Raw genomic sequence first — 12,852 nt, 5'->3', positions numbered from 1 at the left:
CTAGCTTATCATCTTCATTCATGTATAATATTAATTTGAATGTTGAGAAGAATTTCAAATAAACAAAATAGTGTCACGTGTGTGAAATAGTTTTTTCCTTCTATGATAAATATTATTTCAGAAGAATGAAAAAGAAGTGAAGAGTTAGTTTATTAATTTTGTGTTGCATCAGACTTTTTACATTTACATGTACTACTTAAGCTTCAAAAAGTTTTAAAGGTAAGGACAAGGGGAAAAACGTAAAGGAAAAACATCAGGATCATTCAGGTAGAAAATTTATACTAGAAAATTTAAATTCATTCATATTCAAATTCAGTTTTAAACGAAAAATTGCCTATGTCATAGCAGTAGCAGACAAAAGAACTAAGGAGCAAGGAGAACCTTTTTGTTCTATCTAAAGAATCATTGCAAGTCTTTACGAAAACAAGCGTAATTACTATTTTTATTTTACCAAATTTAATTAATAAAATATTTCAAAACAATAAACAGTAATAAAAGTTGATTTGTGTCTTCCAGGGAACAACAGTTTCTAGGTGACATTGCGTCAATACAATTTTATTACATACGTGTTATCAGTACCAGCACTTTATTTACCACTGTCTTGGAGCAAATTTGAAATCATGGCTTAACTATGTTTCAATTAGCAATTTTCTGAATCATTACTTGCCTATAGTCCAACAATGGAAATTACTCAGGTCTTGTTTTAAACTTCTTATTCGCAACAGGATGTAACTAAATTTTGACTTGCAAATTCCAGAAAATGGAAGTCTCAATCTTTAGCATGACAAAAAAAAGTATGGAATCTGAAAATAGTTTTAATTTTTTTAAATAGTTCAGAATTGTATTTTTTACATCATATTAGGAAAGGTAAATGTGGCAGAGTGCCAACATCTGTTAAGACTCCCCAAGCACGATATTCTTTCCTGAACCTCACTGCCATGTATCCCACTAGCATATCACCTATACTTTAGAAGATGGTTTATTCATAATGAACTTCCCTATGCTATTTAGTAAAATGAGAATCATTTTTGTCTTATACCCTTGTGATACTAAATAAATCATTATGTAGAAGACCGTATTTACTGAATTTTGTTTATACTGATAGTCGCCACTGTGTACTAAACACTGTACTTAAGCACTTTAATACAGCCTCATTTGAGATACTGTCTCTTATCTCTGTTTTACAGAGACAGAAACAGAGGCTTAGGGAGGATAAATGATTTGCCCCAGAAACATACATAGTAAAATGGTAGAGCCAGAACTTGAGGTCAGTTCTGTTGACTACAAAGGCTGTTTTAAAAATTCAGCCTTACCTCAGTAAATATTGCAAAATCTGTTCTAATGTATATATATTTTAAATTTATATTTAAACTAGGTCTGACATCTAGAGTATTAGCTTTGCTCAGATTTGATTATTTTTCTTTTTATAGTTTGATTTTTTTTAATGTAACAGTAGTTTGAATGGAAAAGAAGATTTCCTAAATGTCATAACTCAAGATCCTGGTTAACTAGAAAAATTCTACAAAGAAACACATCAACTGATGCATGGTTTAACTTCATCTAGCATTTCTATGAGCATTATTATCTGTAATTCTTTGGGGTTTTTTTCTGAATCATAGTTTTTTCACCTATCTTTGGAAATTTAAAAGTAATCTGGCACATTAAGTTAATTTGATACCTTTTCTTTAGAATCAGGCAACATTTTATTCTGTAAAATAGAGTATTTGGTAATTTTTAAATTAGCAAAATTATTTGATTTTACATACATAGAAATTATTTCAAGTGTTATTCTAGTGAAGTAGAATGTTACAGAAGTGAAAGTTAACAAATTTCCCTTATGTGTGTACACACAGAGACATGAAAAAGAAAAGTGTGTATATGGGATTTTTCTTTACTGTTCTGTAATTTATTTTTTAATGTTAAAACTTGTTATATAGTTTTTAGAATTGGTAAGCAATTTGGCAATAAAATTGTAGTGGACCAAAGTGGAGAATGGTATCTGTGGCTGCTTTCTTTAAGAATATTACATTCCTTATTTTCATTATCCCCATTTCTCTTGAAAGCTTCATTTTATGTCCTATAGCTTCTGACAGTGTCTTACACATCACAGGCATTCAAGGAGTGTTTATTGACTATAGGTACTTAAGATTAGCATTTCATCAATTTAAGATCTTGTGTTTTTCTATTATGATATTCCAGTGTTTCCTCAGAGAACATCTTCAAAGAAGAGAATTTATTTCTTTCACTTAGTAATTGAAGCCAACTATACTGTGACAGTATGATGTATGATAATTGCGGGTTTATACTGATTGAATTCTAAGCAAGATTCTCCAACTGAGAAACTATATTGCAAATGGCTTCATTTAAACATAGCATTTTATCACTTTCTACCTACTGCTCCAGAGGGTGAATAGTTTTTCAACTTTTATTTATTTATTTGTGGTAGAAAAATGGCAAATAAAACTGAAGACAATTTACTTTTCTCCCAGATACTTTTTTATAATTTTTTTTATTTTTTAATGTTTTAATTTTGGTGGGTACATAGTAGACATCTCCCAGCAATTTTAAACATGAAATATACAATATATGTCAAAATACATAGTACTTTCAAGCACAGATATGATAGATCTAGATTAGCTTGCACCAGGAGTTTTTCTATTATACTCGTAAGTCACATTCTTATGTGGGACAAAAAAAAATGTTAAATGTGACCCCAAAATCCATTTGGATATCTGCATGACTATTTATTTACATTTGAGAATACAAACACACTGAAGTACTATGTTTACTTAGCTTGTAGAAACATAGTCGTGGGAAGACTTTCAGCTCAGATTTCCCCTCTGGCTACTTACTAGCTCGCTAAGTTATTTGACAGGTCTGAATTTTTGTTAGCTCATTATAAAATGGAATTCCCAACAAATGTTATCTTTTGTTGTTATTATTGCCTTTTGATGCAAATACTTAATACCTCTCATGCTTTGAGGAAAGTATAGAAAAAGTCCCTCTCTAAAAGAGAGCAGTCTATTCTCAGTGTGGAATGAGCTGCAGGAAGGGATTTAGAAAGGGACAAATGAGGTTTCCTAGCTCCTTTTGGGTCTATTTTTGCAATATAATTTGATTACTTGTTTTAAGATTAATTCTTAATGTATTTAGACTACATTCAGATGTTAGCGTGAATGTTAGCATAAAAGCCAAGTTTGTTTGTAAGGCTTAGACTGGGTCATTTCTACCCTGGATTATAATCTCAGCACTGTATTTGTCAGTTTGTTGTTTGCCTGCTTTGAAGGTATGTGGATGAAGCACTTGATTTAGGAAGGAGGACCTGTGGGATTTAATCCCTGTTTTAGAAAATTAGTCAGCATTGGTTCAAATATCGAAGTTTAATAAAACGTTTCCACTTCACCCTATAACATCTGTCACAACAACCAACATATTTATTTTAGTTTTGGGTCTAACATCTCCAGCATCCCTACAAATACTAATCATTTTATTCATTTACTGAGCTGAGCCATCTTCTCAGTGACATAAAAGCCTTGACCCAGGTATTTTGTTTTGCTGCTTCATCAGTGATTTATTCATCCACACTTTACTTCATCGTAGGAATTCAAACTGCAAAGAATGCTGATGTTTCTAAAAGACATTTTGTCCCAGTCATTTGTTTGCTTTCTCCTGGCTTGATTTGACCTTTTATCTCTCCCTCTTCCCTTACCTCTTTATTGGCTACTGTGTTTATTTCACCCTTCATTACCATCTTTCTTTAGATGACTTACTCATTCTTCCATTTATTCATCTGCTTTTATTAAGTATCTACTCTGTGCTAGATTATGGTGATGAGCAAGGTAAAAAAAAAAAAAAAAAAAACCATGATCGCTGATCTTGAAGGCTTCTAGAATGTTGTAAGAGATAACATAGTTAAAGAAAAAATGATGGCATGTTTTAAGTGCAACAAGAGCAGTAGTCACAGGATGCAATGGAAACATAGGAGAGAAAGCGTCTGGCTCAGCGAGGAGAGATTAGAGAAACATTCTAAAAAGAGGCAGGTCCTCCTCAGAGTGTTGAAGGACTTGTGAGAATTTATCAGGCAAGGAGGAGTGAAGATGAGGAAGGAGGTTAATGGAGCATTCCAACTAGAAGGATAAAATGAGCTACATTACAGAGATCCAATGAATCACAAAGTATTTATTGAGTCCACCTACGTGCCATGCAGTGTACTAAGCACTGTTCATGCAGAGGGCCAGTTTGGAGTAATGAAACTCCAAAGTTTGATTAGAATAGGCTCAGCAGAAAAGGGGGAAAGAGAAATTGGAGACAATGAGTATAGAGAAGTGTGTCAAGATTTGATCTAAAGAGAAGATACGAGGAGAGAAGATAGAAGATCTGGAGAGGTTTTTGTTCCGTTTTGTTTGTTAATGGGAAAAAAAAAGTTTATCAAGGCTGTTTTCTAATGAGAGTAATTCAGTTGAAAGAAATATTAATAATGCAGGAGGGTGAGGAGAATTACTGGCACAATATTCTTTAATGGAAGAGGGGATGCAGACCAGGTATAGTGGCTCACACCTATATTTCCAGCATTTAGGGAGGCCAAGGTAGGAGGATGGCTTGAGGCCAGGAGTTTGAGACCAGCGAAGACAACGTAGCAAGCCCTCGTTTCTATAAAAATTTTTTTAAAAATCAGCTGGGCATAGCGATGCACACCTGTAATCCCAGCTAAGTGGGAGGCTGAGGCAGGCAAATCACTCAAGCTCAGGAGTTCAAGGCTGCAGTCAGCCATAATTGCATGCCACCACACTCTAGCCTGAGCAACAGAGTGAGACCTTGTCTCTGTATGTGTATAAAATCAAGAAGAGGGGATACAGTCCAGTGCAAAGTGGAAAGGTTGGCTAAGTAGGATCATAAATAGTTACCATCATAACAAGCAAGAAAGAAGAATGTATATTATTGGGAGCTGTTTTTTCTAAGTAAAATAGGAGGCAGTTATCTACTCAGAGTTACCATGGAGAGACTGCGTTGATTGAGGAAAGAGAAGATACGAGATAGTAAAAGCTAACATATGTCAAATATTTATCACGTGCCAGGCACCATTCATGGGAATCAACTTTGGTCCCCATCCAAGAACATTGTTCATTTGAGAAACTTCAGGCATGTGCAGCTTTAAGTGACCTAGTGACAGTGTCTTAGATTAGAGAGGATGGGGCTGGATCATGAAGGGTCTTGTAAGCCATACTTATTTTAGACTTTACGTGTAGTGAATAAACGGAGAGAGCACGTGGAGGAAGTTGTTGTGCAGAATTTTAAATAAAAAGTGATATGATCAGTTTTACATTTGTGACAGATAACTGAAAATATTATGAAAAAGGTCCTGGAGAAAGGGAGAATGTTGGAAGCAAAGAGTCCAGAGAAGAGCTGAGTAGGGTTAAAGCTAAGGTTAATTGCAGGGAGAATGTAGAAGAAATATTTACACAGTAAAATGCTTAGGACCAGCCTGGACAACAAAGCAAGACCCTGTCTCTACTTAAAAAAAAAAAAAAAAAATAGCCAAGCATTGAGGGCTGCACCTGTATTCCAGGCTACTTGGGAGGCTGAAGCAGGAGGATTCCTTGAGTCCAGGAGTTTGAGGCTGCAGTGAGCTAGAATCCAGCCTGAGTGAACAGAGCTAGACTCTGCCTCTTTAAAAAAAATAAAAGAAGTGACATGCTGATTAAAGTTAGGAGCCAGTCTCAAATGACATCCACTTTTATGCTCTGTTTTGAAAGACAATATCTTACCTAGTATCAAGAATAAAGAATAAAACCATCTTTTAAGAAAAAATGAGTTCAGTTGGGTGACTTAGCTCCAATTGGCTATAACTTGAAATTGAGAAACATATTTAGCATTCTCATAGTTAAAAATGGCATTGTTGACTGACAAGTGGAAAATATAAAATTATTCGTATATTACATACATTTTGTTAAAAATATTATTAAAGCATTCTCATGATTTTGCACTCAATTTAGAAAGGATTAGGTCTGCTACATCTCCCACTTTGTTATTCTCTCAAACGTCTGTACTGTAGTATATTTCATTACTTAAGCTGAACAAAACAAAATGTTCATTTCTTATCATCAGACGTCTCGTCCTTATCATCAGATTTTCTTTCCTCCTAAGTTTAAGAAATGTGCATCATTAGCAACCAGTATGTCTTATGATGGCATAATTTCAAGTGTTCTAGGGGCCTAAGAGGTTATCCAGCTCTCATTTTGAGATGAGAGAATTCTTGCTGACTTGCCCAAAGTCATAGCTGGCTAATCTAGGACTTGAACATGAGAGTCTGCTAACTCACTCCAGTGGTTTTTTCCAACTGCATCTCAGTTATCTTACATAGACTGCAAGAAGTGAGAAAGACGAGGTCATTTAGTCCAACCTTGCTATTTTATATTTTAAATACCTCGCAACATCCCTGATAAACTTTTGCCAGGCCGGTAATTAACAGTATCACAAGGCTATTCTGATTGTCTGTATTTCTCAGTGTTTGTTAGAGCAGGGATCTCCAACCCCCCAAGCCGCAGACCAATACTGGTCCACGGCCTGTTAGGAACCGAACTGCGCAGCAGGAGGAGAGCATTACTGCCTGAGCTCTACTTCCTGTCAGATCAGCAGCGGCATTAGATTCTCATAAGAGTGCAGATCCTAGTATGAACTGTGCATGCAAGGGATCTAGGTTGAGAGCTCCTCATGAGACTCTAATGCCTGATGATCTGAGGTGGAACGGTTTCATCCTGAGACTATCCCCCAGCCCCCCATTGATCACGGAAAAAAATATCTTCCAAGAAACCAGTCCCTGGTCCCAAAAAGTGTGGGGACCATTGTGTTAGAGAAACAAGGAAACCCTCCTCCACCTGCCACATAAGAATAAACGAAACAATGGAGCAGTTCCCCTACTTTCCATAATTAACATGTATTCCCATTTTGAGGCAGTGAGTTGCTGGCACCTGTTTTCTCCTTTCTCCAAACAGTACTTTAAAAGTATCTTATCCTGGCTGGGCGCAGCGGCTAACACATGTAATCCCAGCACTTTGGGAGTCTGAGGCAGGTGGATCACGAGGTCAGGAGATTGAGACCATCCTGGCTAACACAGTGAAACCCCGTCTCTACTAAAAATACAAGAAATTAGCCGGGCATGGTGGCGGGCACCTGTAGTCCCAGCTGCTCGGGAGGCTGAGGCAGGAGAATGGTGTGAACCCGGGAGGTAGAGCTTTCAGTGAGCCGAGATTACACCACTGCACTTTAGCCTGGGCAACAGAGCGAGACTCCATCTCAAAAAAAAAGAAAAAAAAGTATCTTATCCTAAAAGCACTTCTGTTTTTGGTTTAGGTTTTAGCTGTCTTTATGCTACATAAGCATTGCCTCTTTCTCAGGATGTCACTTCTGGAGGCAGGAAAGGGTTATGGTTAATGCTAATCACTTTATCAAAATGTCTGATTTCTCTGATGTATAATTAATATTTTTCCCTTGCAACTAATAAGCAATGTGTGGAAAGTAAGATTTTTACTTTTAAAAGCATATCCAGCCTTCTTGTGTCTCAAGTTAATGTTTGGGAAGCAATACCTGTCTCTTCTTATATTTTGAAGTTATTTTTTCTAAGGCCTAAGATATATACCCATCAAATGATGCTCAGAATTTTTGTCTCAGCTATCACAAACCCTGAAATGATACGCTTTTCCTAAGTGTTATTTTCCTTAACTATATTTACTGGAGATTTAGAACATATTCAATAATATACTATGAGTATGTTTTCTTCAAGTCCAATTATGTGTAGATGTCATTTAGAGAAACAGTACATTTTATGGGTGATCCACTTTATGTATCCCCTCTTCTTTCCACATTCAGATCATATGGATTAATGTCATAGTCTAGTAAAAAGCTTGTTTCTATTTTATCCTTAAGTTTAAAATGTTGTTTTTTCTTTCTATTAGTATAATTCTTTTAGTGTACTAACATTTATGTAAATAAGTCTTACATAAATACTAACATTTATATAAATAAATCTTTAGCCTAATTCTTTTAGCATGCCAACATTTATGTAAATGGATCTTAGTTTCTGTTCCATGTCCTAAGCTCCTTTACCATTCACATAATTCTATATTCCTCCTGATAAGTTTACTACAAAGAAGAATATTGGATGTATTGATTATGCAGTGATACTGCGTCTAAAGCTGTCAGTCAAGAATGGCTGCCATAGCTAAGAGTATCTACTAATCATCACTGTCACTTTTTTTTTTTAATTTTATTTATTTATCTTATTTTATTTATTTATTTTTTTTTGAGACAATTTCACTCTGTCGCCCAGGCTGGAGTGCAGTGGCGCGATCTAGGCTAACCGCAACCTCTGCCTCCCAGGCTGGAGTGATCCTCCCACCTCAGCCTCCGGAGTAGCTAAGACTGGAGGCGAGTGTCCCCACACCTGCCTAATTTTTGTATTTTTTTGTGGAGACGGAGTTTCACCATGTTGCCTAAGCTGGTCTCAAACTCCTGGACTCAAGCAATTTGATTGCCTTGGCCTACCAAAGTGCTAGGATTACACACTTGAGTCACTGTGCCTAGTCCTGTCACTTTCTAAAAAATCCTGTGAAGCACTAATAGAAGTGGGAATAATAAACACTTAATTATGCCTGTTTTTAAATCTGCATATTGTTTGATTAATCATATCTTTTGGCCAAGTGGAAGGCATGAATTATACATAGTCTCTACAAGGACCAATAAACTAGTTTCTAAATATGTTTTAAATAAATAATTTAAAAGTTAATTTCCCAAATATCCTCAACTATAAAGTTAGACCTATTTACTGTTTTGTAGGAGCCTATTGCTGTCAAAGTATCTGAAGTTCTATTCAGAGAAAAATAGAAATGCACAATGACCGGGATTTAAGTTGAGTGAGGAAAGTCAGCAACACTGTTCCCATCGTTCTACCATAAATGTGGCAAAATCTTATTGTTTGTGACAGATCGGTAGAATTAGATTTTCTTATATCTAAATAAATATATATAAATACATAAATGTAGGTATGTATAGCATGAACAGAATACAGTGCTATTTTAACATTGTCATAAGACTTATTTATAAAACTTCCTCAAGTTCTTTCCAATATCTTGGTTAAGATTACATCTAAGGTGGGAGGAGGATGAGGATTGAAAAACTACCTGTCAGGTAATGCTTGATTACCTGGGTGACAAAATTATGTTTACACCAAACCCCCATGACACAGAATTTACCCATGTAACAAACCTACACATGTCCCCCTTGAACCAAAAATAAAAAGTTGGAAAGAAAAAAATTGGAAAGAAAAAAAAGGAACTTAAAGAGAAAAAAAAAGATTGTATCTAGTAGTTTTGCTAAGACTATAATATTTCTGACTGCTCCACTCTCTCCTCAAGATTGAGAACTAAACAACATGAGAAGCACAATTACATGCCAAAGATTCTTCTTGCCTATGGTTGTTTGTAGCATCCCAGTGGAATGTCTTTGAAAGTAAACTTTTTTATCTGTATTTTCTCACCTGCTCTGAGTATTGGTGGCAGTGATATATGCATTGTAATTAGACACCTAGCCTCCTGAATATAATGTATTCCAATTGTATTGTCTTTCTGAATAGCCTGTTTTCAATTCTTTCAACATTGCCTGCCAATAATTTAGCAAATTATTATTGAATGTCACAACTTGATTATAGAACATAGTAAGAAATCAATAAATTAAACACCAAACTGAATTTAATGCTAAAACTTACCCTTTTTAAAAATGTATTACTGATTTTTACTCGTGAAATTTAACATTTCCAGTCATCACTTAGTTGTTGACTCAACACTCAAAAATAATATATGCTACTTTTAAAATCCCAAAACCTCCAGATTTGTGTATTGCCACCAGGTGATGACAGTTGATTTTAATATTTTTGCACATCCTTCATTTTGAACAAATCTGTAAACCTCAAAAGATGTCAGGTGCTGCAAAAGGAGCTCTTACGCTATTTAAGTGCCATATAGTAAGGAGTTAGTTGACAGCTGATGCCTTGATTCTTCCAGTTTATGGTTCCAACGATAAGGTCAGGGTCCTGATACAGCAAAACCACCATTTGTCTTTGTTAAACAGAAATGAGAATGCGTTCCTTATTAGAAAGAAAAGTTACACAGTTTTATTATCATGAGTACTTTAAAAAGACTTGAAAAGTACAATTTACAATGAACTCAAAGTTTCTATGACTAGGAAATGATATGACTCAGGGAATTTAATACTTGGGATCCAAAACAAAGAAAGCAAAATGACCCATGAAGAACCATGTTGTTTATAAGGGCAAACTACAGGAAACAAACAGCATGAACTTCACAGGAGCACTGGAAACAAAATCCTGACTCTTTAAAATTGTTTTTAATATTATTCTCTTTAACTTTGTGATACCCAAAAAAGAATCAAAATTTTGTGGAAATGAATATAATAATTGGTTGTCTTACCTGTATTAACAAGATTTTTTAAAAACATTATTATTTCTGTCAAATGATTTTTAAAACACCTATCAACTTTTTTTCTTTTGGGTATAGATATCAATATATCTCTTATAGCTTGCTTCCCTTTTTAAATTAAAAAGTATAAATCTTTATAAAAATTAACTGTAACTTTATAAAAATATGTTTAAACTTGAGCAGATTTTATAAAAATTTAATGTGTAGAACATGTGTTGTTTCCAGCAACAGCTTAATTTCTTTAGTCAGTTAACCTTTTTTAGACTTTCATTTTTTAAAATATTTCTTTTTTTTTTCGCTCTGATTCATACCTAGGAATCCAGTCTCTCTAGCCTTTGTAATACATTGAAAAGACTTGAAGGCCATTTTGCCTTCAAACTTTTTTCCAGGAGTTTGTCCTTAAACCTCTAACATCTTATCTTACAAGTTTCCTCGTAGTTTTTCACATTTCTGTTTATGTATGCTTCCAATTAAGATGGTATTCTGATTTCCTGTTGCTGTGTCTTCCTGCTATATGGAGTCTTCACAGATTTTTAGCAGCCAGGCCAGAAGGTTGTATTCCTTCCTACATTGGCAGGTTGAATTCTCCCTGAATTAACTCTTCCATTCAGAGGCTGCCACCGTCCTAGTTCGTGTCTTGAAGAATTGTATCACTCTCCTAACTGATATTTTAACAATAGCTGCAAACTCCTTACTACATGACACTTAAATAGCGTAAGAGCTCCTTTTGCAGCACCTGACATCTTTTGAGGTTTATAGATTTGTTCAAAATGAAGGATGTGCAAAAATATTAAAAATGTAACTTTTTAAAACTTAGATTAAGATGGTTTTATGCCATGTATGTTGCTATCTACTCCTCCTATTGTCTTTTGAGCTCACTGCATTCCAGCTTTAGTCCCTATCCTTGGAAATTGCTGTAGTCAGTCTGGGACTTTTGTGTTGCCAAATTCAGTTGTCGATTCTAAGATGTCATTTTACTTAATCTGGCAGCAGTGTTTGATGGAGTTGGTCTTTCTTCCTAGAAACACATTCATTTGCCTGCTGGATGTTTCCTGCCTTACTGACTGCTGATTTCTAGTCTCCTTTCTACATCCTCATCTATTTCATCATCTAGAAATGCCCTAGGGCTTTGGCCTCTTCTAGGCGTCACTCCCAAAGTGGTATTCTGCAGTCATGAAGAATGACACATCTGTAGGCATATGACTCCCAAGTTTCTCAGCACCTGATATGATGTATACTTATTTGTTCATTCCCTCTCTCCTTTCTCCTAAATATGGACTCTATGAGAGCAGGGACTTTGATCCTGTTCACCACTGTGTCTGCAATGCATAGAATAGTATCTAACACGTAATATATACTCAATACTTTACATTGAGTGACTTCTTAATTTATGGGTCATTCATCATTAATCTTGACCATAATAATGAATCAGTCGAAAACAGCACTTATTGTATTTTAAGCAAAGTGTGTGTTGTGTCTAGTTTATTTCAATAATACTAAGACAGCTATCTCCTTATTACCTGAATTTATTTCAGTACAACCGATTAATTTTGTTTTAATTGCCATGAGTTAAAAATTTTAAATACTGTGAGTTGTTTTTAGATTCAGATAGATATGTTTTTTAGCTTACTGCTTTCAAATGACTACACTTTAACGGTTCTGTTAATTCTTCAAAAAAAAGGTAAATTAAGTACTTCATTTCCTGCATAGTAAATCATTGACATTCCTAACATTTTTCAGTGACTTATAAATTTTCTTTGCTTTGTTTGTGTTGTGACATGTTGTGTAAACAAGATTTGGTATCAGAAGTAGGATCTACAAAACAAACACTAAATACTGGGGTTAGTACTAACGTTTTCACTGAAGATGGACCCAGAAAAGTAGCCAAACACAGTGTCACCCTGAGTCCGTTCTGAGATACATACCAGAAAATTATAGTAATCGGTTCATTCAGGAAACCAGGTGACAATAGGTTAAGCCATAAGTAATATAAGTAACATTTCTTTATCTTCCACTATTAAAAAAAAAACTTGTAAATCTTTATTTAAATGAGCACCAAATTAAAGAAAACCAAACAAAAGAAACGCAAGTCTAAAATGAAATGTTCAATTTTGATTTGTCAGAGATATGAGCCTTACTAAGTTTTAAGTTAACAGATTTGGACATTAACACATATTAATCTAAATTAATTAATTCAACCTTTGTTTTCAGTTTTAGAGAAATGTAAGCTTGTTGAAAAATTTAGCAGAATATAAACTATTTAAAATAACTGTTGATACTTGCATACCATTTGAAATGCTTTGTTTTTGCTTGTGTTCTCTGCTAAATTTTTTTTCCATTGAATCTGTGCTGCTTCTTTGCC

At 34.8% G+C, this 12,852-nt stretch overlaps 1 protein-coding gene across 20 annotated transcripts in view; it reads left to right on the top strand.

The window, feature by feature from the left end:
- The window catches only part of MYCBP2 (MYC binding protein 2), a 1,055,480-nt gene that overhangs the window by 980,876 nt on the left and 61,752 nt on the right, over positions 1–12,852 (top strand). The gene's annotated exons all lie outside the window — the stretch shown is intronic.

This window comes from Macaca thibetana, chromosome 17, assembly GCF_024542745.1.
Source record: "Macaca thibetana thibetana isolate TM-01 chromosome 17, ASM2454274v1, whole genome shotgun sequence".
Classification (NCBI taxonomy): Eukaryota; Metazoa; Chordata; class Mammalia; order Primates; family Cercopithecidae; genus Macaca; species Macaca thibetana.
Note: the sequence above shows the minus strand (reverse complement) of the source record. Positions and strands in the feature narration are given on the sequence as shown.